The sequence below is a fragment of the Panulirus ornatus genome, chromosome 1 (genome assembly GCF_036320965.1).
Source record: "Panulirus ornatus isolate Po-2019 chromosome 1, ASM3632096v1, whole genome shotgun sequence".
In the NCBI taxonomy this organism is placed as follows: Eukaryota; Metazoa; Arthropoda; class Malacostraca; order Decapoda; family Palinuridae; genus Panulirus; species Panulirus ornatus.
Window position 1 is genome coordinate 7,604,109 of NC_092224.1, and position 25,211 is coordinate 7,629,319.

The 25,211-nt window shown below is 42.9% G+C and overlaps 1 pseudogene; it reads right to left on the bottom strand.

The window, feature by feature from the left end:
• The window catches only part of LOC139754819 (uncharacterized), a 539,145-nt pseudogene that overhangs the window by 39,518 nt on the left and 474,416 nt on the right, over positions 1-25,211 (bottom strand).

The following is a 25,211-nucleotide window of genomic DNA, read 5'->3' on the forward strand; positions in this document are numbered from 1 at the left end:
TTTCTCCATTCAAACTCACCTCCCAATTGACTTGACCCTCAACCCTACTGTACCTAATAACCTTGCTCTTATTCACATTTACTCTTAACTTTCTTCTTCCACACACTTTACCAAACTCCGTCACCAGCTTCTGCAGTTTCTCACATGAATCCGCCACCAGCGCTGTATCATCAGCGAACAACAACTGACTCACTTCCCAAGCTCTCTCATCCCCAACAGACTTCATACTTGCCCCTCTTTCCAAAACTCTTGCATTTACCTCCCTAACAACCCCATCCATAAACAAATTAAACAACCATGGAGACATCACACACCCCTGCCGCAAACCTACATTCACTGAGAACCAATCACTTTCCTCTCTTCCTACACGTACACATGCCTTACATCCTCGATAAAAACTTTTCACTGCTTCTAACAACTTGCCTCCCACACCATATATTCTTAATACCTTCCACAGAGCATCTCTATCAACTCTATCATATGCCTTCTCCAGATCCATAAATGCTACATACAAATCCATTTGCTTTTCTAAGTATTTCTCACATACATTCTTCAAAGCAAACACCTGATCCACACATCCTCTACCACTTCTGAAACCACACTGCTCTTCCCCAATCTGATGCTCTGTACATGCCTTCACCCTCTCAATCAGTACCCTCCCATATAATTTACCAGGAATACTCAACAAACTTATACCTCTGTAATTTGAGCACTTACTCTTATCCCCTTTGCCTTTGTACAATGGCACTATGCACGCATTCCGCCAATCCTCAGGCACCTCACCATGAGTCATACATACATTAAATAACCTTACCAACCAGTCAACAATACAGTCAACCCCTTTTTTAATAAATTCCACTGCAATACCATCCAAACCTGCTGCCTTGCCGGCTTTCATCTTCCGCAAAGCTTTTACTACCTCTTCTCTGTTTACCAAATCATTTTCCCTAACCCTCTCACTTTGCACACCACCTCGACCCAAACACCCTATATCTGCCACTCTGTCATCAGACACATTCAACAAACCTTCAAAATACTCATTCCATCTCCTTCTCACATCACCACTACTTGTTATCACCTCCCCATTTACGCCCTTCACTGAAGTTCCCATTTGCTCCCTTGTCTTACGCACCCTATTTACCTCCTTCCAGAACATCCTTTTATTCTCCCTAAAATTTACTGATAGTCTCTCACCCCAACTCTCATTTGCCCTTTTTTTCACCTCTTGCACCTTTCTCTTGACCTCCTGTCTCTTTCTTTTATACTTCTCCCACTCAATTGCATTTTTTCCCTGCAAAAATCGTCCAAATGCCTCTCTCTTCTCTTTCACTAATACTCTTACTTCTTCATCCCACCACTCACTACCTTTTCTAAACAGCCCACCTCCCACTCTTCTCATGCCACAAGCATCTTTTGCGCAATCCATCACTGATTCCCTAAATACATCCCATTCCTCCCCCACTCCCCTTACTTCCATTGTTCTCACCTTTTTCCATTCTGTACACAGTCTCTCCAGATACTTCTTCACACAGGTCTCCTTCCCAAGCTCACTTACTCTCACCACCTTCTTCACCCCAACATTCTCTCTTCTTTTCTGAAAACCCATACTAATCTTCACCTTAGCCTCCACAAGATAATGATCAGACATCCCTCCAGTTGCACCTCTCAGCACATTGACATCCAGAAGTCTCTCTTTCGCACGCCTGTCAATTAACACGTAATCCAATAACGCTCTCTGGCCATCTCTCCTACTTACATAAGTATACTTATGTATATCTCGCTTTTTAAACCAGGTATTCCCAATCATCAGTCCTTTTTCAGCACATAAATCTACAAGCTCTTCACCATTTCCATTTACAACACTGAACACCCCATGCATACCAATTATTCCCTCAACTGCCACATTACTAACCTTTGCATTCAAATCACCCATCACTATAACCCGGTCTCGTGCATCAAAACCGCTAACACACTCATTTAGCTGCTCCCAAAACACTTGCCTCTCATGATCTTTCTTCTCATGCCCAGGTGCATATGCACCAATAATCACCCACCTCTCTCCATCAACTTTCAATTTTACCCATATTAATCGAGAATTTACTTTCTTACATTCTATCACATACTCCCACAACTCCTGTTTCAGGAGTATTGCTACTCCTTCCCTTGCTCTTGTCCTCTCACTAACCCCTGACTTCACTCCCCAGACATTTCCAAAGCACTCTTCCCCTTTACCCTTGAGCTTCGTTTCACTCAGAGCCAAAACATCCAGGTTCCTTTCCTCAAACATACTACCTATCTATCTATATATATATATATATATATATATATATATATATATATATATATATATATATATATATATATATATTTTCTTTCATACATATTCGCCATTTCCCGTACTTGCGAAGTAGCGTTAAAAACAAAGGACTGAACCTTTGAGGGAGTATCCTCACTTGGCACCCTTCTCTGTTCCTATTTTTTGGAAAAATAAAGAAACGAGTGGGGGGGGGGGGGGGGGATTTCCAGCCGCCCGTTTCCTCCCCTTTTGGTCGCCTTCTACGACACGCAGGGAATACGTGGGAACTATTCTCCCCTATCCTCGGGATAATATATATATATATATATATATATATATATATATATATATATATATATATATATATATATATATATATATATATATATATATATACATATATATATATATATTTTTTTTTTATTATACTTTGTCGCTGTCTCCCGCGTTTGCGAGGTAGCGCAAGGAAACAGACGAAAGAAATGGCCCAACCCCCCCCAATACACATGTATATACATGCGTCCACACACGCAAATATACATACCTACACAGCTTTCCATGGTTTACCCCAGACGCTTCACATGCCTTGCTTCAATCCACTGACAGCACGTCAACCCCGGTATACCACATCGCTCCAATTCACTCTATTCCTTGCCCTCCTTTCACCCTCCTGCATGTTCAGGCCCCGATCACACAAAATCTTTTTCACTCCATCTTTCCACCTCCAATTTGGTCTCCCTCTTCTCCTTCTTCCCTCCACCTCCGACACATATATCCTCTTGGTCAATCTTTCCTCACTCATCCTCTCCATGTGCCCAAACCACTTCAAAACACCCTCTTCTGCTCTCTCAACCACGCTCTTTTTATTTCCACACATCTCTCTTACCCTTACGTTACTCACTCGATCAAACCACCTCACACCACTCATTGTCCTCAAACATCTCATTTCCAGCACATCCATCCTCCTGCGCACAACTCTATCCATAGCCCACGCCTCGCAACCATACAACATTGTTGGAACCACTATTCCTTCAAACATACCCATTTTTGCTTTCCGAGATAATGTTCTCGACTTCCACACATTTTTCAAGGCCCCCAGGATTTTCGCCCCCTCCCCCACCCTATGATCCACTTCCGCTTCCATGGTTCCATCCGCTGCCAGATCCACTCACAGATATCTAAAACACTTCACTTCCTCCAGTTTTTCTCCATTCAAACTCACCTCCCAATTGACTTGACCCTCAACCCTACTGTACCTAATAACCTTGCTCTTATTCACATTTACTCTTAACTTTCTTCTTCCACACACTTTTCCAAACTCAGTCACCAGCTTCTGCAGTTTCTCACATGAATCAGCCACCAGCGCTGTATCATCAGCGAACATATATATATATATATATATATATATATATATATATATATATATATATATATATATATATATCTTTCTTTCTTTCATACTATTCGCCATTTCCCGCATTAGCGAGGTAGCGCCAAGAACAGAGGACTGGGCCTTTGAGGGAATATCCTCACTTGGCCCCCTTCTCTGTTCCTTCTTTTGGAAAATTAAAAAAAAATGAGAGGGGAGGATTTCCAGCCACCCGCTCCCTTCCCTTTTAGTCGCCTTCTACGACACGCAGGGAATACGTGGGAAGTATTCTTTCTCCCCAATCCCCAGGGATAATATATATATATATATATATATATATATATATATATATATATATATATATATATATATATATATATATATATATATATTGGGAAGGATCACAATTTTGCGCGTGATCAAGATATTCCTATGAGTCCACGGGGAAAATGAAACACGAAAAGTTCCCAAGTGCACTTTCGTGTAATAGTCATATCATCAGGGGAGACACAATAGAGAAATATAACAGTCAGTTGATATACATCGAGGAGACTAAGCTAGGACGCCATTTGGTAAACATGTGATTGTCCAAAACCAATCACATGTTTACCAAATGGTGTCCTAGCTTTGTCTCCTCGATGTATATCAACTGACTGTTATATTTCTCTCCTGTGTCTCCCTTGATGATGTGATTATTACACGAAAGTGCACTTGGGAACTTTTCGTGTTTCATTTTCCCCGTAGACTCATAGGAATATATATATATATATATATATATATATATATATATATATATATATATATATATATATATATATATATATATATATATATATGGATAGATTGATAGATAGATATATAAGTCATTTAGATCAGTCGAATAATCATTCTTCACGACCGTTGTAAGAAAGTCAAAGGCATTTATCACTAAACCTCCCACACATCATATATTCGTATCATATATTTTCATGTTAATGACCTGAAATAAGAAATCTTAAAACCTACGCTTGAACGGAAATGGCGAGCAACTTGTGGAGTTGTGTGTTGAAAAATGACTGTAACAGGGAAAAACCTGGCTTAAAAAGAGGGGCCTAAATAAGTAAACATTGGAGTTGATGGTAAGATACTATTACTGGGTTATGTACTAATTATAGGCGTGCTAAAGAGAGACTTTTGAATGTAAATGTGCTGAGAGGGACAGCTGGTAAGATGTCTTATCACTTCGTGGTGGTGGCGAGGGTGAAGGTCTATAGAGGTTTTAGAAGAGGACATTCTATGGGTCGAAACAAAGAAGGCAATGAAAGAAAGTGAGCTTGAAAAGGAGACCGGGCAAGAAGATACCAGAAGTTGAGAGAGGAATGACAGAGGGTGAAATGAAACCAAACTGAGAAAGTGGGCAAGAAATAGGAGGTACTTAAGGTGGCAGTGCTGACAAGTGCGTGAGAAGTGTGTGGCAAGCGGAAGCTAGGATGTAGGCTTGTGAGAAAGGGTAGTGAGCGGTGGGATGAGGAAGTCAATAAAAGAACAAAAGTTCTTAATAAGTGAGAGAGGTAAATGAGGAAGCGTCAAGAGGTCAAGATGATAAAGGGGGCAAAGCGGAAAGAATAAAAAAAAAATTGAAAGGCGGTAACTGTGTGTGGAGAACAAGAGAACAAATGGAAGCATCAGTAAAGGAAGTAGACGAGGAAGTAGAAACAGCCATAGATGATGTGAGAAGGGGATGGAGTATCCTGAGGGACTGTTGAATGTGTTAGATGGGAAGTTTGAGACATGAAGATATGTTATTCGAGAGAGTCATGCCATGTGTTTTGGTGAAAAGAGAAGAGGTAATGAAAGACGCGTAAGATGAAGTGTGGCATAGCGGCTGAGGTAGACGGGACTGCAGTTGAATTTCTCAAGAAAGGGAGTAACGATGTTGCTGATTGGCTTTTGAGGCTTTCGAGCGTATCTATGGCTCTAGGTGAGTGTGTCTGAGGACTACAGGAATACTGGGAAGTAGCAAGAAGCAGAATGATAGTAATCGAAGCAGAACTGATAATGCTGACTGAACTGATGTCTTGACTTGTAATGTTACCTATGCACATAAGGAGCTTAATAATGCAGTGGCGGTAGGGGTGGTGGTGGTGGTGCAAGTGGGAGCTGCAAAGGTGGTGGTAGTGGTACAAGTGGGAGCTGCAGTGGTGGTGGTGGTGGTACAAGTGGGAGCTGCAAAGGTGGTGGTAGTGGTACAAGTGGGAGCTGCAGTGGTGGTGGTGGTGGTACAAGTGGGAGCTGCAAAGGTGGTGGTGGTGGTACAAGTAGGAGCTGCAGTGGTGGTGGTAGTGGTACAAGTGGGAGCTGCAGTGGTGGTGGTAGTGGTACAAGTGGGAGCTGCAAAGGTGGTGGTAGTAGTACAAGTGGGAGCTGCAGTGGTGGTGGTAGTGGTACAAGTGGGAGCTGCAGTGGTGGTGGTAGTGGTACAAGTGGGAGCTGCAGTGGTGGTGGTAGTGGTACAAGTGGGAGCTGCAGTGGTGGTGGTGGTGGTACAAGTGGGAGCTGCAAAGGTGGTGGTGGTGGTACAAGTGGGAGCTGCAGTGGTGGTGGTAGTGGTACAAGTAGGAGCTGCAGTGGTGGTGGTAATGGTACAAGTGGGAGCTGCAGGGGTGGTGGTGGTGGTACAAGTGGGAGCTGCAAAGGTGGTGGTAGTGGTACAAGTGGGAGCTGCAGTGGTGGTGGTGGTGGTACAAGTGGGAGCTGCAAAGGTGGTGGTAGTGGTACAAGTGGGAGCAGCAGTGGTGGTGGTGGTGGTACAAGTGGGAGCTGCAGTGGTGGTGGTAGTGGTACAAGTGGGAGCTGCAGTGGTGGTGGTAGTGGTACAAGTGGGAGCTGCAAAGGTGGTGGTAGTGGTACAAGTGGGAGCTGCAAAGGTGGTGGTAGTGGTACAAGTGGGAGCTGCAGTGGTGGTGGTAGTGGTACAAGTGGGAGCTGCAAAGGTGGTGGTAGTGGTACAAGTGGGAGCTGCAAAGGTGGTGGTAGTGGTACAAGTGGGAGCTGCAAAGGTGGTGGTAGTGGTACAAGTGGGAGCTGCAAAGGTGGTGGTAGTGGTACAAGTGGGAGCAGCAGTGGTGGTGGTGGTGGTACAAGTGGGAGCTGCAAAGGTGGTGGTAGTGGTACAAGTGGGAGCAGCAGGGGTGGTGGTGGTGGTAGTGGTGGTTGCTACGCTATTGGTGCTAATGCAAGTCATGGTTACCGTATTGTTGATGGTAAAAGTGATCGTTACAGTATTGGTAGTGGTGGTACAAATGGTAGTTACGGCGGTGTTCGTAGGAAAAGAGGTAGTTACAGTGGTGCTAATGGTCGTTCAAATGGTAGTTACAGAGGTGTTCGTGGGAAAAGTGGTAATTACAGTGGTGGTATTGATCCTTCAAATGGTAGTTATAGTGGCGTTCGTGGAAAAAAATGAGAGTCACAGTGGTGGCAGTAGTACAAACAGTAGTTACCGTAGTGGTGGTAGTGGCAGTAAAAGTGGCAACTACATGGGGTACATGGGACTACATGGGAAGGACAGACAACACGAGACCTAAGAGGACATAACGAGGTTATCTGAAAAACAATGATGTTACTTACAGGTCTACCAGACGGCGTTGCTCCTGGAAGGCTCCGTTATCGATCACTCTGATCTTGTTGTGGCGTAGGTACCTGTAGGTGGAGGGGAGGAGGAGGTATTGTAGCGAGGGGGTGACACAGGTAAATTGTGTAGAGACAGGCGCTCAAGATGCAAAACCAATACTAGAGGAAGTAGTTGTAAAAGATGTGGCTCTAGTTTCAGTAGTAGTAGTAGCGGTAGTGGAAGTGGTGGGTAGTAGTAGTAGCAGTAGTATAAGTAGAAGTAGTAGTAGTGGTAGTAGTACTATAGCAGTAGAAGTAGCAGTATTGGAAGTGATGGGTAGTAGTAGTAGTTGTAGTAGTAGTAGAAGTAGTAGTAGTAGTAGTAGTAAAAGTAGTAGTAGTAGTAGTAGTAGTAGCAGTAGTAGTAGTAGTAGTAGTAGTAGTAGTAGTAGTAGCAGTAGTAGTAGTAGTAGTAGTAGAAGTAGTTGAAGTAGTGGGAGAGGTGGACAATAGTAGTAGTAGTAGTAGTAGTAGTATAGTAGTAGAAGTAGCAGTAGCGGGAGTGGTGGGTAGTAGTAGTAGTAGTTGAAGTAATAGAAGTAGCAGCAGTGGGAGTGATGGAGGTAGTAGTAGTCGTAGTAGTAGCAGTAGTAGTAGTAGTAGTAGCTGCTGTTGTTGTTGTTGTAGCAGAAAAATAGAAATATGATAATACATTAATGGCAGGGGGACAGAAATTAACAAAATTGTCATAATTTCCACAACGTTCCAACCTGAACCAACGTAAGACAGTCTACTAGGGAACACAATGGCAGTTACCATAAGCCAGAAAGTACCCACCTCATCAAACAGACCTACCTTAGGTGACGATGACGTAAGCACTTCATCCAACGGTCACAAAAGGTGCCTTAACAAGTCCCTATCGTCACTGAACGTAAGACTTCAGTCATCGTTTTACAGATGCTTTTCTCTCGTTATAATTAACCTCTAGCGTCCGTGATCTGGCGTCCTTATACGTTATACGAGACACTTAGAAAACTGATTATTTTTCCCCCGATGTTGATGCTGAGACATGCAATGTTAGACTGAGAACGAGGCTGTAGGAGAGCGAGTCAGCCTCATGAGGATGGGCGTCTCTGCCCCTTCTGCTAACCAGCAGGGTTGTGGTTGGGGACCCCAGACCTGAGACCGTTCTCCACGGGTTGCTTGTGACCAGGACGGGCAAGAGCCTTCACCCACTATCGAGGGGAGTTGTGGGTTCATATGGGAGAGTGGAATGTGAGGTAAAAATGTGATAAAAGTAAGGAAGAAAAAAGAAAACTGTGGGTACTGTCAGAAGGGGAGCACTCAATGGGCTTCCCTGGCATAGAGGTTACCGTTGGTGACCTTGATGCATTCGCGGGCCGTCCGGGCTCGAATGCATAGGTTCGAATCTAGGTTGCGGCAGTCGGTCCAAAGTCAACTCAGCTGTTCATCCTTCCAGAACAGGTTCGAATCCTGAGTGTGGGAGTCGGTCCACAGTCAATTCATCTCTGCATCCTCTTCTAGGGATTGGTCGATGGAGTGCAAGAAAGTATATTCTAAACTGATGTGGGTAAAATTGAAAGTGGATGGCGAGAGATGGGTGACTATTGCTGCTTATGCTCCTGGCCATGAGAAGAAAGATCATGAGAGGCAAGTGTTTTGGGAGCAGCTGAGAGTATCAGCAGTTTTGGTGTACGAGACCAGGTATTAGTGATGGGTGATTTAAATGCGAAGGTAAGTAATGTGGCGGTTGAGGGTTTAATTGGTGTACATGGGTATTCAGTTATGAAGGGAAATGGTGAAGAGCTTGTAGTGTTGTGTGCTGAAAAAAGACTGGTGATTGGGAATACCTGCTTTAAAAAGACAGTCATAAACAATTATACTTATGTGAGAAGGAGAGATGTTCAACGGGCATTATTAGATTACGTATTAATTGATAGTCGGGTAAAAGGGGGACTTTTGGATGTTAATGTGCTGAGAGGGGCAGCTGGAGGGATGTCTGATCACATTTGTAGAGGTTTTCAAAAAGGAGACAAAGTTGGGGTATAAAGATAGTGGTAAGAGTAAGTGCTTCGAAAGGAGACGTGTATGAAGATATACCAGAAGAGATTGAGTACAGAATGGTAAAAGGTGAGAATAAATGAAGTGAGCGGAGTGGGAGGTATTCAGGGAAGCAGTGGCATGTGCAAGAGATGCGTATGACATAAGAAAGGTCGAACGTTGGAAAATTAGAAAGGGTAATGAGTAGAGGGATAAAGTTGCTAGTGAAAGAGAAAAGAGAAGTGTTTGGGCGGTACGCACAGGAAGGAGTGCAAATGATTGGGAGATGTATAACAGAAAGCGACAGATCAAGAGAAAGGCGCGAGAGTTGAAAAAGAGGGCAAATGAGAGTTGGGGTGAGAGAGTATCGTTAAACTTTAGGGAGAATAAAAGGATGTTTTGGAAGGAGGTAAATGATGTGCGAAAGACAATGGAACAAACGGGAATATCGGGAATATTTTCATTTATAACGTTGAATATCCCATACTTAACAATTAAACCCTCAGCCGCCACATTACTTACCTTCGCGTTTAAATCACCCATCACTAATACACGGTCTCGTACGTCAAAAGTGCTGACACACTCACTTAGCTGCTCCCAAAACGCTTCTCATGATCTTTCTTCTTATGGCCAGGTGCATAGGCACCCATAATCACCCACATCTCGCCATCCACTTTCAGTTTTACCCACACCAATCTAGAATTTACTTCCTTACACTATATCGCACACTCCCACAACTTGTGCTTGAGGAGTAGTGCTACTACTTCCTTACCTCTTGTCCTCTAACCAACCCCTGACATTATTCCTAAGACTTGATGAGCCATTTTTCCCCTTTAACCTTGAGCTTTGTTTCACTCAGGAGCCAGAGCTTCCAGGTCTCTTTCCTCAAACATACTACCTCTCTCTCTCTCTCTCTCTCTCTCTCTCTCTCTCTCTCTCTCTCTCTCTCTCTCTCTCTCTCTCTCTCCTCCTCCTCCTCCTCTTGGTTACATCCACACACATTTAGACACCCCAGTCGAGGAGGGTTTCCAGCCCCAAACTCCCGCCCACATTCGTCGTCTTGTACGACACGCAGAGAATACGGAGGTAGATTCCTTCTCCCGTACCCTAGGGATCGAACCTGGGACCCCTTGTGCAAGAGGCAGGCATGCTAACCGCTAGGCTAAGGGACTGTATAATAGGAAACAACTATTCGAATTACTAAGTACTCGAATACCCTTCGTCTCACAATGGTGAGCAACGGGGTCTATCGGTTGTTTCCGAACAGAACACATAGCCAGCTGATAGCGTTTTACCGAACCTGACTGTACAACGCGGAGTTATATGAATACGAATAAAGTGTACATTAACGCGAACCTTCATAGAACTGTATAACATCAGCTGGCTATGTGTTCTGTTCGGAAACAACCGATAGACCCCGTTGCTCACCATTGTGAGACGAAGGGTATTCGAGTACTTAGTAATTCGAATAGTTGTTTCCTATTATCCAGTCCCTCAGCCTAGCGGTTAGCATGCCTGCCTCTTGCACAAGGGGTCCCAGGTTCGATCCTGGCTGATGGAGCTTTGTATGCTCTATGAAGGTGCGCGTTAATATACACTTTATTCGTATTCATATAACTCCGCGTTGTACAGTCAGGTTCGGTAAAACGCTATCAGCTGGCTATGTGTTCTGTTCGGAAACAACCGATAGACCCCGTTGCTCACCATCGTGAGACGAAGGGTATTCGAGTACTTAGTATTTCGAATAGTTGTTTCCTATTATACAGTCCCTTAGCCTAGCGGTTAGCATGCCTGCCTTTTGCACAAGGGGTCCCAGGTTCGATCCTGGCTGTTGGAGCTTTGTATGATGTATATATATATATATATATATATATATATATATATATATATATATATATATATATATATATATATATATATATATTATACATTTCCCTTTTCCACAGCCAGAGGTTGAACCATTATGTGACATTCATTTTCTCATTTCATTTCAAGCTAGAAGTTTCAGTTTTCTAAATTATATCTTACTTTTTTCATATGTATATATGTGTATATGTGTGTGTGTGTGTGTGTGTATATGTGCGTGTGTATGTGTATGTATATATATATGTATATGTATATATATATATATATATATATATATATATATATATATATATATATATATATATATATATATATATATATTATCCCCGGGGATAGAGGTGAAAGAATACTTCCCACGCATTCCTCGCGTGTCGTAGGAGGCGACTAGAGGGGACGGGAGCGGGGGGCCAGAAATCCTCCCCTCCTTGTATTTCTTTTAACTTTCTAAAATGGGAAGCAGAAGAAGGAGTCACGCGGGAAGTGCTCATCCTCCTCGAAGGCTCAGACTAGGGTGTCTAAATGTGTGTGGATGTAACCAAGATGTGAAAAAAGGAGAGATAGGTGGTATGTTTGAGGAAAGGAACCTGGATGTTTTGGCTCTGAGTGAAACGAAGCTCAAGGGTAAAGGGGAAGAGTGGTTTGCGAATGTCTTGGGAGTAAAGTCAGGGGTTAGTGAGAGGACAAGAGCAAGGGAAGGAGTAGCAGTACTCCTGAAACAGGACTTGTGGGAGTATGTGATAGAATGTAAGAAAGTAAACTCTCGATTAATATGGGTAAAACTGAAAGTTGATGGAGAGAGATGGGTGATTATTGGTGCATATGCACATGGGCATGAAAAGAAAGATCATGAGAGGCAAGTGTTTTGGGAGCAGCTGAATGAGTGTCTTAGTGGTTTTGATGCACGAGACCGGGTTATAGTGATGGGTGATTTGAATGCAAAGGTGAGTAATGTGGCAGTTGAGGGAATAATTGGTATACATGGGGTGTTCAGTGTTGTAAATGGAAATGGTGAAGAGCTTGTAGATTTATGTGCGGAAAAAGGACTGGTGATTGTGAATACCTGGTTTAAAAAGCGAGATATACATAAGTATACGTATGTAAGTAGGAGAGATGGCCAGAGAGCGTTATTGGATTACGTGTTAATTGACAGGCGCGCGAAAGAGAGACTTTTGGATGTTAATGTGCTGAGAGGTGCAACTGGAGGGATGTCTGATCATTATCTTGTGGAGGCTAAGGTGAAGTTTTGTATGGGTTTTCAAAAAAGAAGAGTGAATGTTGGGGTGAAGAGGGTGGTGGGAGTGAGTGAGCTTGGGAAGGAGACTTGTGTGAGGAAGTACCAGGAGAGACTGAGCACAGAATGGAAAAAGGTGAGAACAATGGAAGTAAGGGGAGTGGGGGAGGAATGGGATGTATTTAGGGAATCAGTGATGGATTGCGCAAAAGATGCTTGTGGCATGAGAAGAGTGGGAGGTGGGTTGATTAGAAAGGGTAGTGAGTGGTGGGATGAAGAAGTAAGATTATTAGTGAAAGAGAAGAGAGAGGCATTTGGACGATTTTTGCAGGGAAAAAATGCAATTGAGTGGGAGATGTATAAAAGACAGAGGCAGGAGGTCAAGAGAAAGGTGCAAGAGGTGAAAAAGAGGGCAAATGAGAGTTGGGGTGAGAGAGTATCATTAAATTTTAGGGAGAATAAAAAGATGTTCTGGAGGGAGGTAAATAAAGGGCGTAAGACAAGGGAGCAAATGGGAACTTCAGTGAAGGGCGCAAATGGGGAGGTGATAACAAGTAGTGGTGATGTGAGAAGGAGATGGAGTGAGTATTTTGAAGGTTTGTTGAATGTGTTTGATGATAGAGTGGCAGATATAGGGTGTTTTGGTCGAGGTGGTGTGCAAAGTGAGAGGGTTAGGGAAAATGATTTGGTAAACAGAGAAGAGGTAGTGAAAGCTTTGCGGAAGATGAAAGCCGGCAAGGCAGCAGGTTTGGATGGTATTGCAGTGGAATTTATTAAAAAAGGGGGTGACTGTATTATTGACTGGTTGGTAAGGTTATTTAATGTATGTATGACTCATGGTGAGGTGCCTGAGGATTGGCGGAATGCGTGCATAGCGCCACTGTACAAAGGCAAAGGGGATAAGAGTGAGTGCTCAAATTACAGAGGTATAAGTTTGTTGAGTATTCCTGGTAAATTATATGGAAGGGTATTGATTGAGAGGGTGAAGGCATGTACAGAGCATCAGATTGGGGTAGAGCAGTGTGGTTTCAGAAGTGGTAGAGGATGTGTGGATCAGGTGTTTGCTTTGAAGAATGTATGTGAGAAATACTTAGAAAAGCAAATGGATTTGTATGTAGCATTTATGGATGTATATATATATATATATATATATATATATATATATATATATATATATATATATATATATATATATATATACATGTACATTATTCATACTGTCTGCCCTTACTCATTCCCGTCGCCACCCCGCCACACATGAAATGAAAACCCCCTTCCCCCGCATGAGCGCGATGTATCGCTAGGTAAAGACAACAAAGGCCACATTCGTTCACACTCAGTCTCTAGCTGTCATGTATGATGCACCGAAACCACAGCTCCCTTTCCACATCCAGGCCCCACAAAACTTTCCATGGTTTACCCTAGACGCTTCACATGCCCTGGTTCAATCCATTGACAGCCCGTCGACTCCGGTGTACCACATCGTTCCAGTTCACTCTATTCCTTGCACGCCTTTCACCCTCCTGCATGTTCAGGCCCCGATCACTCAAAATCTTTTTCACTCCATCTTTCCACCTCCAATTTGGTCTCCCACTTCTCGTTCCCTCCACCTCTGACACATATATTCTCTTTGTCAATCTAACTGTATATATATATATATATATATATATATATATATATATATATATATATATATATATATATATAGAGAGAGAGAGAGAGAGAGAGAGAGAGAGAGTGAAAAGAGAGAGAGAACTCTCACTGGCTCACATTCCTCAACCACTCCCCTTGCTCCATTTGGTTTCAACTTTTGCCATTCTACACTCAATTTCTCCTGGTATTTCTTCACAAAAGATTCTTTTCCACGCTCACTTACTTTCAACATTCACTTCTCACCATTACTGTCTCTTCTCTCCTTACCTTGAAAAAACCGTAGAACAGCACGAACGATTAAAGATTCAACCAGTCGGTTCACATCTAGGAGAAGCAGCGGAAAAAGTATGGCAGATAACAGAAGACAACGACGATACAAACTCCGAGACCCTTCGAAGCCTCAAAGGATTCGGGGAGGCTTCAGTCATCCATCGATGTACACAATGAACGATTTTTAGCTTAGAATAGAAAGAGATACAACGCGAACACATAGAGGCCACCCGTCAGCACGGGAAATATACACAGGCTTCCAGAAAATCACCATCATGCATCAAAAAACTTACACCCTGCTCTTGTACACACCTCTCTTCCATTTCAAACAATTCCTTCCTCTATCTCACCTATTCTTCCTTTCCTCCAACCATCCTATTAAAAGAATACATAATAGAGGGCTACAAATACCAAGTTAACTCCCATGATCTACTTCGTTCAACATGCACAGTTAGATAGGCGAGGAATGAACTGAGAGAGGGAGTAGGTAAAGAGTCCGAGACACAGGTGGTGGGCTCTGTACTCTCTGGCTGGAACCGTCTTACCGAGAACCAGCTTCTGACGCGTAATACAGTCATTCCCTGGAGAAATCTAATGAAAAGAAGATCATCCCCCAAGTGCCGGGGGTAGCGAGATTATATAGAGTGAACGCCTACCTAGCAACGGAACGGCTGCTGTGTGGAAGAGGAAACGTCACAAGGGTTCTGGAATATGCGGAGAGCCTATGACAGCCATATGAGAGAGAGAGAGAGAGAGAGAGAGAGAGAGAGAGAGAGAGAGAGAGAGAGAGAGAGAGAATGTTGTTTCACAAGAGTTATGATAAAACACCAGCCAGCAATGAGACAACGTACTTGGCAACATCGACAGAACAGGAACCTTGCGGGATACTTACAAAGTCTCAAGATTTGGTAATCTCTTGAGAGAGTCCTGCGTCAGCTCCTCCACCAAGTTGTATTCCAGGAACCTGCGGGAGCGGAAGCCATCCTTAAATAACATGGTAGGAAAAACACACGGATGGCATACGTCTTTTCAAGGACCTGAAACTCAATTAGTGGCTAATGTCCCAGGAGTCTATACAAATCTAATTACATTCGAGGAAAGACTTCCCCCTGTGAACTCACCAAAATGACGCCTTTTGAGGAGTCAGGCTTAATGCCCTGGCATGTTAACACGACCATCTGACATTTTTTTTCTATCACATATTTTTTTGACGTTTTTTCTATCACATATTTTTTGACGTTATGATTTTTGAGCTGATGAACTTTCTACGAATGTAATGTTAACAGTCAAGTGTTAGGGAAGAGACGCAGCTGCACAACCTTAATGACGTGGTGGCAGGTGGAATGTAGAGTATTAATGTAGTAATGTAGCCTGGGGAAGGGGAGAAAGTATCATCTCTCTACCAGCACGGTCCAGATATTGCCACACTGTCATAAACATATCTGTGTAAATAAATGTTCATTACATCTTTCAGCCAACGTGATATTTTCGTACGAAAAATTTAGTTCTGTCAATCTCTTTCCAAAATAAATGAATAAATAAATAAATATGCATATATATATATATATATATATATATATATATATATATATATATATATATATATATATATCCCTGGGGATAGGGTAGAAAGAATACTTCCCACGCATTCCCCACATGTCGTAGAAGGCGGCGAAAGGGGACGGGAGCGGCGGGGCGAGAAAGCCCCCCCTCCTTGTATTTTGATTTTCTAAAATGGGAAACAGAAGGAGTCACGCGGGGAGAGCTCATCGTCCTCGAAGGCTCAGACTGGGGTGTCTAAATGAGTGTGGATGTAACCAAGATGAGAAAGAAGGAGAAGTAGGTAGTATGTTTGAGGAAAGGAACCTGTTTTTTTTTGTCTCTGAGTGAAACGAAATTCAAGGGTAAAGGGGAAGAGTGGTTTGAGAATGTTTTGGGAATAAAGTCAGGGGTTGGTGAGAGGACAAGAGCAAGGGAAGGAGTAGCACTACTTCTGAAACAGGAGTTGTGGGAGTATGTGATAGAGTGTAAGAAAGTAAATTCTAGATTGATATGGGTAAAACTGGAAGTGGATGGAGAGAGATGGGTTATCATTGGTGCATATGCACCCGGGCATGAGAAGAAATATCATGAGAGGAAAGTGTTTTGGGAGCAGCTGAGTGAGTGTGTTAGTAGTTTTGATGCACGAGACCGGGTTATAGTGATGGGTGATTTGAATGCAAAGGTGAGTAATATGGCAGTTGAGGGAATAATTGGTGTACATGAGGTGTTGAGTGTTGTAAATGGAAATGGTGAAGACCTTGTAGATTTGTGTGCTGAAAAATGACTGGTGATTGGGAATACCAGGTTTAAAAATAGAGATATACATAAGTATACGTATGTAAGTAGGATAGATGGCCAGAAAGCGTTACTGCATTACGTGTTGATTGAAAGACGTGTGAGAGACTTTTGGATGTTAATGTGCTGAGAGGTGCAACTGGAGGGATGTATGATCATTATCTTGTGGAGGCGAAGGTGAAGATTTGTAGAGTTTTTCAGAAAGGAAGAGAGAACTTTGGGGCGAAGAGAGTGGTGAGAGTAAGTGAGCTTCGGAAGGAGACTTGTGTGAGGAAGTACCAATAGAGACTGAGTGCAGAATGGAAAAAGGTGAGAGTCAAGGACGTAAGGGGAGTGGGGGAGAAATGGGATTTTTTAGGTAAGCAGTGATGGATTGCGCAAAAGATGCTTGTAGCATGAGAAGTACGGGAGGTGGGCAGATTAGAAAGGGTAGTGAGTGGTGGGATGAAGAAGTAAGATTAAAAGTGAAAGAGAAGAGAGAGGCAATCGGACGATTTTTTCAGGGAAATAGTGCAAATGAGTGGGAGATGTATAAAAGAAAGAGGCAGGAGGTCAAGAGAAAGGTGCAAGAGGTGATAAAGAGGGCAAATGAGATTTGGGGTGAGAAAGTATCATTACATTTTAGGGAGAATAAAAGATGTTCTGGAAGGAGGTAAATAAAGTGCGTAAGACAAGAGAACAAATGGGAACATTGGTGAAGGGGGCTAAAGGGGAGGTAATAACAAGTAGTAGTGAAGTGAGAAGGAGATGGAGTGAGTATTTTGAAGGTTTGTTTAATGTTTTAGATAGAGTGGCAGATATAGGATGTTTTGGTGGAGGTGGTGTGCGAAGTGAGAGGGTTAGGGAGAATGATTTGGTAAACAGAAAAGAGGTAATGAAAGGTTTGTGGAAGATGAAAGCTGGCAAGGCGACGGGATTGGATGGAATTGCAGTGGAATCTATTAAAAAAGGGGTTGACTGTGTTGCTGACTGGTTGGTAAGGATATATGATGTATGTATGGCTCATGGTGAAGTGCCTGAGGATTGGTGTAATGCATGCACAGTGACATTGTACAAAGGCAAATTACAGAGGTATAAGTTTGTCGAGTATTCCTGGGAAATCATATGGAATGTTATTGATTGACAGGGTGAAGGCATGTACAGAGCATTAGATTGGGGAAGAGCAGTGTGGTTTCAGAAGTGGGTGGATCAGGTGTTTGCTTTGAAGACTGAACGTGAGAAATACTTAGAAAAACAAATTGATCTTCAGGTTGCATTTATAGATCTAGAGAAGGCATATGACAGAGTTGATATAGATACTCTGTGGAAGGTATTAAGAATATATGGTGTGGGAGGCAAGTTGCTAGAAGCAGTGAAAAGTTTTTATCGAGGGTGTAAGGCATGTGTGCGGGTAGGAAGAGAAGAAAGTAATTGGTTCTCAGTGAATGTCGGTTTGCAGCAGGGGTGCGTGATGTCTTCATGGTTGTTTAATTTGTTTATGGATGGGGTTGTTAGGGAGGTGAATGCAAGAGGTTTGGAGAAAGGGGCAAGAACGCAGTCTGTTGTGGATGAGAGGGCTTGGGAAGTGAGTCAGTTGTTGTTCACCGATGATACGGCGTTGGTGGCTGATTCGGGTAAGAAACTGCAGAAGCTGGTGACAGCGACAAAGCAAAAAAAAAAAAAAACAAAAAAAAAAAAAAAAAATATATATATATATATATATATATATATATATATATATATATATATATATATATATAAGGTGAAGATTAGTGTGGGTTTTCAGAAAAGAGGAGTGAATGTTGGGGTGAAGAAGGTGGTGAGAGTAAGTGAGCTTGGGAAGGAGACCTGTGTGGGGAAGTACCAGGAGAGACTGTGTACAGAATGGAAAAAGGTGAGAACAATGGAAGTAAGGGGAGTGGGGGAGGAATGGGATGTATTTAGGGAATCAGTGATGGATTGCGCAAAAGATGCTTGTGGCATGAGAAGAGTGGGAGGTGGGCTGTTTAGAAAGGGTAGTGAGTGGTGGGATGAAGAAGTAAGAGTATTAGTGAAAGAGAAGAGAGAGGCATTTGGACGATTTTTGCAGGAAAAAAATGCAATTGAGTGGGAGAAGTATAAAAGAAAGAGACAGGAGGTCAAGAGAAAGGTGCAAGAGGTGAAAAAAAGGGCAAATGAGAGTTGGGGTGAGAGACTATCAGTAAATTTTAGGGAGAATAAAAAGATGTTCTGGAAGGAGGTAAATAGGGTGCGTAAGACAAGGGAGCAAATGGGAACTTCAGTGAAGGGCGTAAATGGGGAGGTGATAACAAGTAGCGGTGATGTGAGAAGGAGATGGAATGAGTATTTTGAAGGTTTGTTGAATGTGTCTGATGACAGAGTGGCAGATATAGGGTGTTTTGGTCGAGGTGGTGTGCAAAGTGAGAGGGTTAGGGAAAATGATTTGGTAAACAGAGAAGAGGTAGTAAAAGCTTTGCGGAAGATGAAAGCCGGCAAGGCAGCAGGTTTGGATGGTATTGCAGTGGAATTTATTAAAAAAGGGGATGACTGTATTGTTGACTGGTTGGTAAGGTTATTTAATGTATGTATGACTCATGGTGAGGTGCCTGAGGATTGGCGGAATGCGTGCATAGTGCCATTGTACAAAGGCAAAGGGGATAAGAGTGAGTGCTCAAATTACAGAGGTATAAGTTTATTGAGTATTCCTGGTAAATTATATGGGAGGGTATTGATTGAGAGGGTGAAGACATGTACAGAGCATCAGATTGGAGAAGAGCAGTGCGGTTTCAGAAGTGGTAGAGGATGTGTGGATCAGGTGTTTGCTTTGAAGAATGTATGTGAGAAATACTTAGAAAAGCAAATGGATTTGTATGTAGCATTTATGGATCTGGAGAAGGCATATGATAGAGTTGATAGAGATGCTCTGTGGAAGGTATTAAGAATATATGGTGTGGGAGGCAAGTTGTTAGAAGCAGTGAAAAGTTTTTATCGAGGATGTAAGGCATGTGTACGTGTAGGAAGAGAGGAAAGTGATTGGTTCTCAGTGAATGTAGGTTTGCGGCAGGGATGTGTGATGTCTCCATGGTTGTTTAATTTGTTTATGGATGGGGTTGTAAGGGAGGTAAATGCAAGAGTCCTGGAAAGAGGGGCAAGTATGAAGTCTGTTGGGGATGAGAGAGCTTGGGAAGTGAGTCAGTTGTTGTTCGCTGATGATACAGCGCTGGTGGCTGATTCATGTGAGAAACTGCAGAAGCTGGTGACTGAGTTTGGTAAAGTGTGTGGAAGAAGAAAGTTGAGAGTAAATGTGAATAAGAGCAAGGTTATTAGGTACAGTAGGGGTGAGGGTCAAGTCAATTGGGAGGTGAGTTTGAATGGAGAAAAACTGGAGGAAGTGAAGTGTTTTAGATATCTGGGAGTGGATCTGTCAGCGGATGGAACCATGGAAGCGGAAGTGGATCATAGGGTGGGGGAGGGGGCGAAAATTTTGGGAGCCTTGAAAAATGTGTGGAAGTCGAGAACATTATCTCGGAAAGCAAAAATGGGTATGTTTGAGGGAATAGTGGTTCCAACAATGTTGTATGGTTGCGAGGCGTGGGCTATGGATAGAGATGTGCGCAGGAGGATGGATGTGCTGGAAATGAGATGTTTGAGGACAATGTGTGGTGTGAGGTGGTTTGATCGAGTAAGTAACGTAATGGTGAGAGAGATGTGTGGAAATAAAAAGAGCGTGGTTGAGAGAGCAGAAGAGGGTGTTTTGAAATGGTTTGGGCACATGGAGAGAATGAGTGAGGAGAGATTGACCAAGAGGATATATGTGTCGGAGGTGGAGGGAACGAGGAGAAGAGGGAGACCAAATTGGAGGTGGAAAGATGGAGTGAAAAAGATTTTGTGTGATCGGGGCCTGAACATGCAGGAGGGTGAAAGGAGGGCAAGAAATAGAGTGAATTGGAGTCATGTGGTATACAGGGGTTGACGTGCTGTCGGTGGATTGAAGCAAGGCATGTGAAGCGTCTGGGGTAAACCATGGAAAGCTGTGTAGGTATGTATATTTGCGTGTGTGGACGAGTGTATGTACATGTGTATGGGGGGGGGGGGGGGGGGTTGGGCCATTTCTTTCGTCTGTTTCCTTGCGCTACCTCGCAAACGCGGGAGACAGCGACAAAGTATAAAAAAAAAAAAAAAAAAAAAAAAAAATATATATATATATATATATATATATATATATTTTTTTTTTTTTTTGCTTTGTCGCTGTCTCCCGCGTTTGCGAGGTAGCGCAAGGAAACAGACGAAAGAAATGGCCCAACCCACCCCCATACACATGTATATACAAACATCCACACACGCAAATATACATACCTACACAGCTTTCCATGGTTTACCCCAGACGCTTCACATGCCCTGATTCAATCCACTGACAGAACGTCAACCCCGGTATACCACATCGATCCAATTCACTCTATTCCTTGCCCTCCTTTCACCCTCCTGCATGTTCAGGCCCCGATCACACAAAATCTTTTTCACTCCATCTGTCCACCTCCAATTTGGTCTCCCACTTCTCGTTCCCTCCACCTCCGATACATATATCCTCTTGGTCAATCTTTCCTCACTCATTCTCTCCATGTGCCCAAACCATTTCAAAACACCCTCTTCTGCTCTCTCAACCACGCTCTTTTTATTTCCACGCATCTCTCTTACCCTTACGTTACTTACTCGATCAAACCACCTCACACCACACATTGTCCTCAAACATCTCATTTCCAGCACATCCATCCTCCTGCGCACAACTCTATCCATAGCCCACGCCTCGCAACCATACAACATTGTCAGAACCACTATTCCTTCAAACATACCCATTTTTGCTTTCCGAGATAATGTTCTCGACTTCCACACATTCTTCAAGGCTCCCAGAATTCTCGCCCCCTCCCCCACCCTATGATCCACTTCTGCTTCCATGGTTCCATCTGCTGCCAGATCCACTCCCAGATATCTAAAACACTTTACTTCCTCCAGTTTTTCTCCATTCAAACTTACTTCCCAGTTGACTTGACCCTCAACCCTACTGTACCTAATTACCTTGCTCTTATTCACATTTACTCTTAACTTTCTTCTTTCACACACTTTACCAAACTCAGTCACCAGCTTCTGCAGTTTCTCACATGAATCAGCCACCAGCGTTGTATCATCAGCGAACAACAACTGACTCACTTCCCAAGCTTTCTCATTCCCAACAGACTTCATACTTGCCCCTCTTTCCAAAACTCTTGCATTCACCTCCCTAACAACCCCATCCATAAACAAATTAAACAACCATGGAGACATCACACACCCCTGCCGCAAACCTACATTCACTGAGAACCAATCACTTTCCTCTCTTCCTACACGTACACATGCCTTACATCCTCGATAAAAACTTTTCAATGCTTCTAACAACTTGCCTCCCACACCATATATTCTTAATTCCTTCCACAGAGCATCTCTATCAACTCTATCATATGCCTTCTCCAGATCCATAAATGCTACATACAAATCCATTTGCTTTTCTAAGTATTTCTCACATACATTCTTCAAAGCAAACACCTGATCCACACATCCTCTACCACTTCTGAAACCACACTGCTCATCCCCAGTCTGATGCTCTGTACATGCCTTCACCCTCTCAATCAATACCCTCCCATATAATTTACCAGGAATACTCAACAAACTTATACCTCCGTAATTTGAGCCCTCACTCTTATCCCCTTTGCCTTTGTACAATGGCACTATGCACGCATTCCGCCAATCCTCAGGCACCTCACCATGAGTCATATATACATTAAATAACCTTACCAACCAGTCAATAATACAGTCACCCCCTTTTTAATAAATTCCACTGCAATACCATCCAACCCTGCTGCCTTGCCGGCTTTCATCTTCCGCAAAGCTTTCACTACCTCTTATCTGTTTACCAAATCATTTTCCCTAACCCTCTCACTTTGCACACCAACTCGACCAAAACACCCTATATCTGCCACTCTATCATCAAACACATTCAACAAACCTTCAAAATACTCACTCCATCTCCTTCTCACATCACCACAACTTGTTATCACCTCCCCATTTGCGCCCTTCACTGAAGTTCCCATTTGCTCCCTTGTCTTACGCACTTTATTTACCTCCTTCCAGAACATCTTTTTATTCTCCCTAAAATTTAATGATACTCTCTCACCCCAACTCTCATTTGCCCTCTTTTTCACCTCTTGCACCTTTCTCTTGACCTCCTGTCTCTTTCTTTTATACATCTCCCATATATATATATATATATATATATATATATATATATATATATATATATATATATATATATATATATACGTAAGATGAAATATGGCAAGTCGGCTGAGGTGGATGGTACTGCAGTTGAAGTAATTAAGACGATGGGGTAACAATGCTGTTGATTGGTTGGCAAGGATTTTCAATATAAGTATGAATCAGGTGAGGCACCTGAAGATTGGCGAGATACAGGTGAGAGTTTAGGCTTCAAAAGTAAATCTTTGTTGAGTGTAACTGGTAAGTTCTATGGAAGGGTATTGTTTGGAGGTGCGAAAGCATGCACAGAACATCAGATTGAGAAGGAGCAGTGTGGTTTCAGAAGCTGTAGAGGGTGCGTGGATCAGGAGCTTGCTTAAAAGAATGTGTGTGAGAAATACCTACAGAAACAGATGGATCTGAATGTGGCATTTATGGATATGGAGAAAACATAAAAGGGCTGAGAGAAATGCCTTGTGGAAGGTCTTAAAAATTTTCGGTGTGGGAGGAAAGCTGCTAAAAGGGGCATGTGTGCGAACAGGAAGAGAGGAAAGTGAATTGTTCAAGGTGAATGTTGGTCTAAGTCAAGGGTGTTTGATGTCACCATTGTTGTTCAATTTGTTTATAGATGGGTTGATGAAGGATGTAAATGCAAAAGTTTTGGAGAGAGTATGCAGTCTGTGAGGGATGAGAAGGCCTGGGAGTGAGTTAGTTTACTGATGATACAGACGGATTCGAATGAGAAATTGCAAAAGTTGGTGACTGAGTTTGGAAAAATGTGTGAAAGCAGAAAGTTGAAAGTAAATGCGAATACTAGGAAGGTTATCAGGTTTAGTAGGTTTGAGGAACATGTTCGCTGGGTTGAAAGTTTGAACAGAGAAAAATTGGAGGAAGTGAAGTGTTTTAGTTACCTAGGAGTGGACATGGCAGCGTATGGAACCATGGAAGCGGAAGTGAGTCATAGGGTGGGTGAAGGGGCAAAAGGTTGTGTGAGCGCTGAAGAATGTGAGGAACGAGAGAAGATTGTCTGGGAGGGCAACAATACGTACGTTCAAAGGTACAGTAGTCCCAACAATATCATTGGATGCGACGCATGGGATATACATAACGCTGTGCGGAGGAAGGTGGACATGCTGGAAATGAAATGTTTCAGGACAATATGAGGTGTGAGGTGGTTTGATCGAGGGTTTGAAAGATGTGTGGTAATAAATAGTGTGCTGAAATGGTTTGGACATATGGAGAGAATGAGTGAGGAAAGGTTTACAAAGAGGATATATGTGTCAAAAGTGAAGGGAACAGGGATAAAAGGGAGAACAAATCTCATGCTCTGTACATGCCTTTACCCTCTCAATCAATACCCTCCCATACAATTTAACAGGAATACTCAACAAACTTATGCCTCAGTAGTTTGAGCACTCACTCTTTTCCCCTTTGCCTTTGTACAATGGCACTATGCAAGCATTCCGCCAATCCTCAGGCACCTCACCATGAGTCATACATACATTAAATAACCTTACCAACCAGTCAACAATACAGTCACATCCTTTTTTAATAAGTTCCACTGCAATACCATCCAAACCTGCTGTCTTGCCGGCTTTCATCTTCCGCAAAGCTTTTACTACCTCTTCTCTGTTTACCAAATCATTTTCCCTAACTCTTTCACTTTACACACCCCCTCGACCAAAACACCCTATATCTGCCACTCTGTCATCAAACACATTCAACAAACTTTCAAAATACTCACTCCATCTCCTTCTCACATCACCACTACTTGTTATCACCTCCGCATTAGCCCCCTTCACTGAAGTTCCCATTTGCTCCCCTGTCTAAGGCACTTTATTTACCTCCTTCCAAAACATCTTTTCATTCTCCCTAAAATTTAATGATACTCTCTCACCCCAACTCTCATTTGCCCTCCTTTTCACCTCTTGCACCTCTCTCTTGACCTCCTGCCTCTTTCTTTTATACATCTCCCACTCATTTGCATTTTTTCCCTGCAAAAATCGTCCAAATGCCTCTCTCTTCTCTTTCACTAATAATCTTACTTCTTCATCCCACCACTCACTGCCCTTTCTAATCTGCCCACCTCCCATGCTTCTCATGCCACAAGCATCTTTTGCGCAATCCATCACTGCTTCCCTAAATACATCCTATTCCTCCCCCACTCCCCTTACCTCCTTTGTTCTCACCTTTTTCCATTCTGTACTCAGTCTCTCCTAGTACGTCCTCACACAAGTCTCCATCCCAAGCTCACTTACTCTCACCACTCTCTTCAC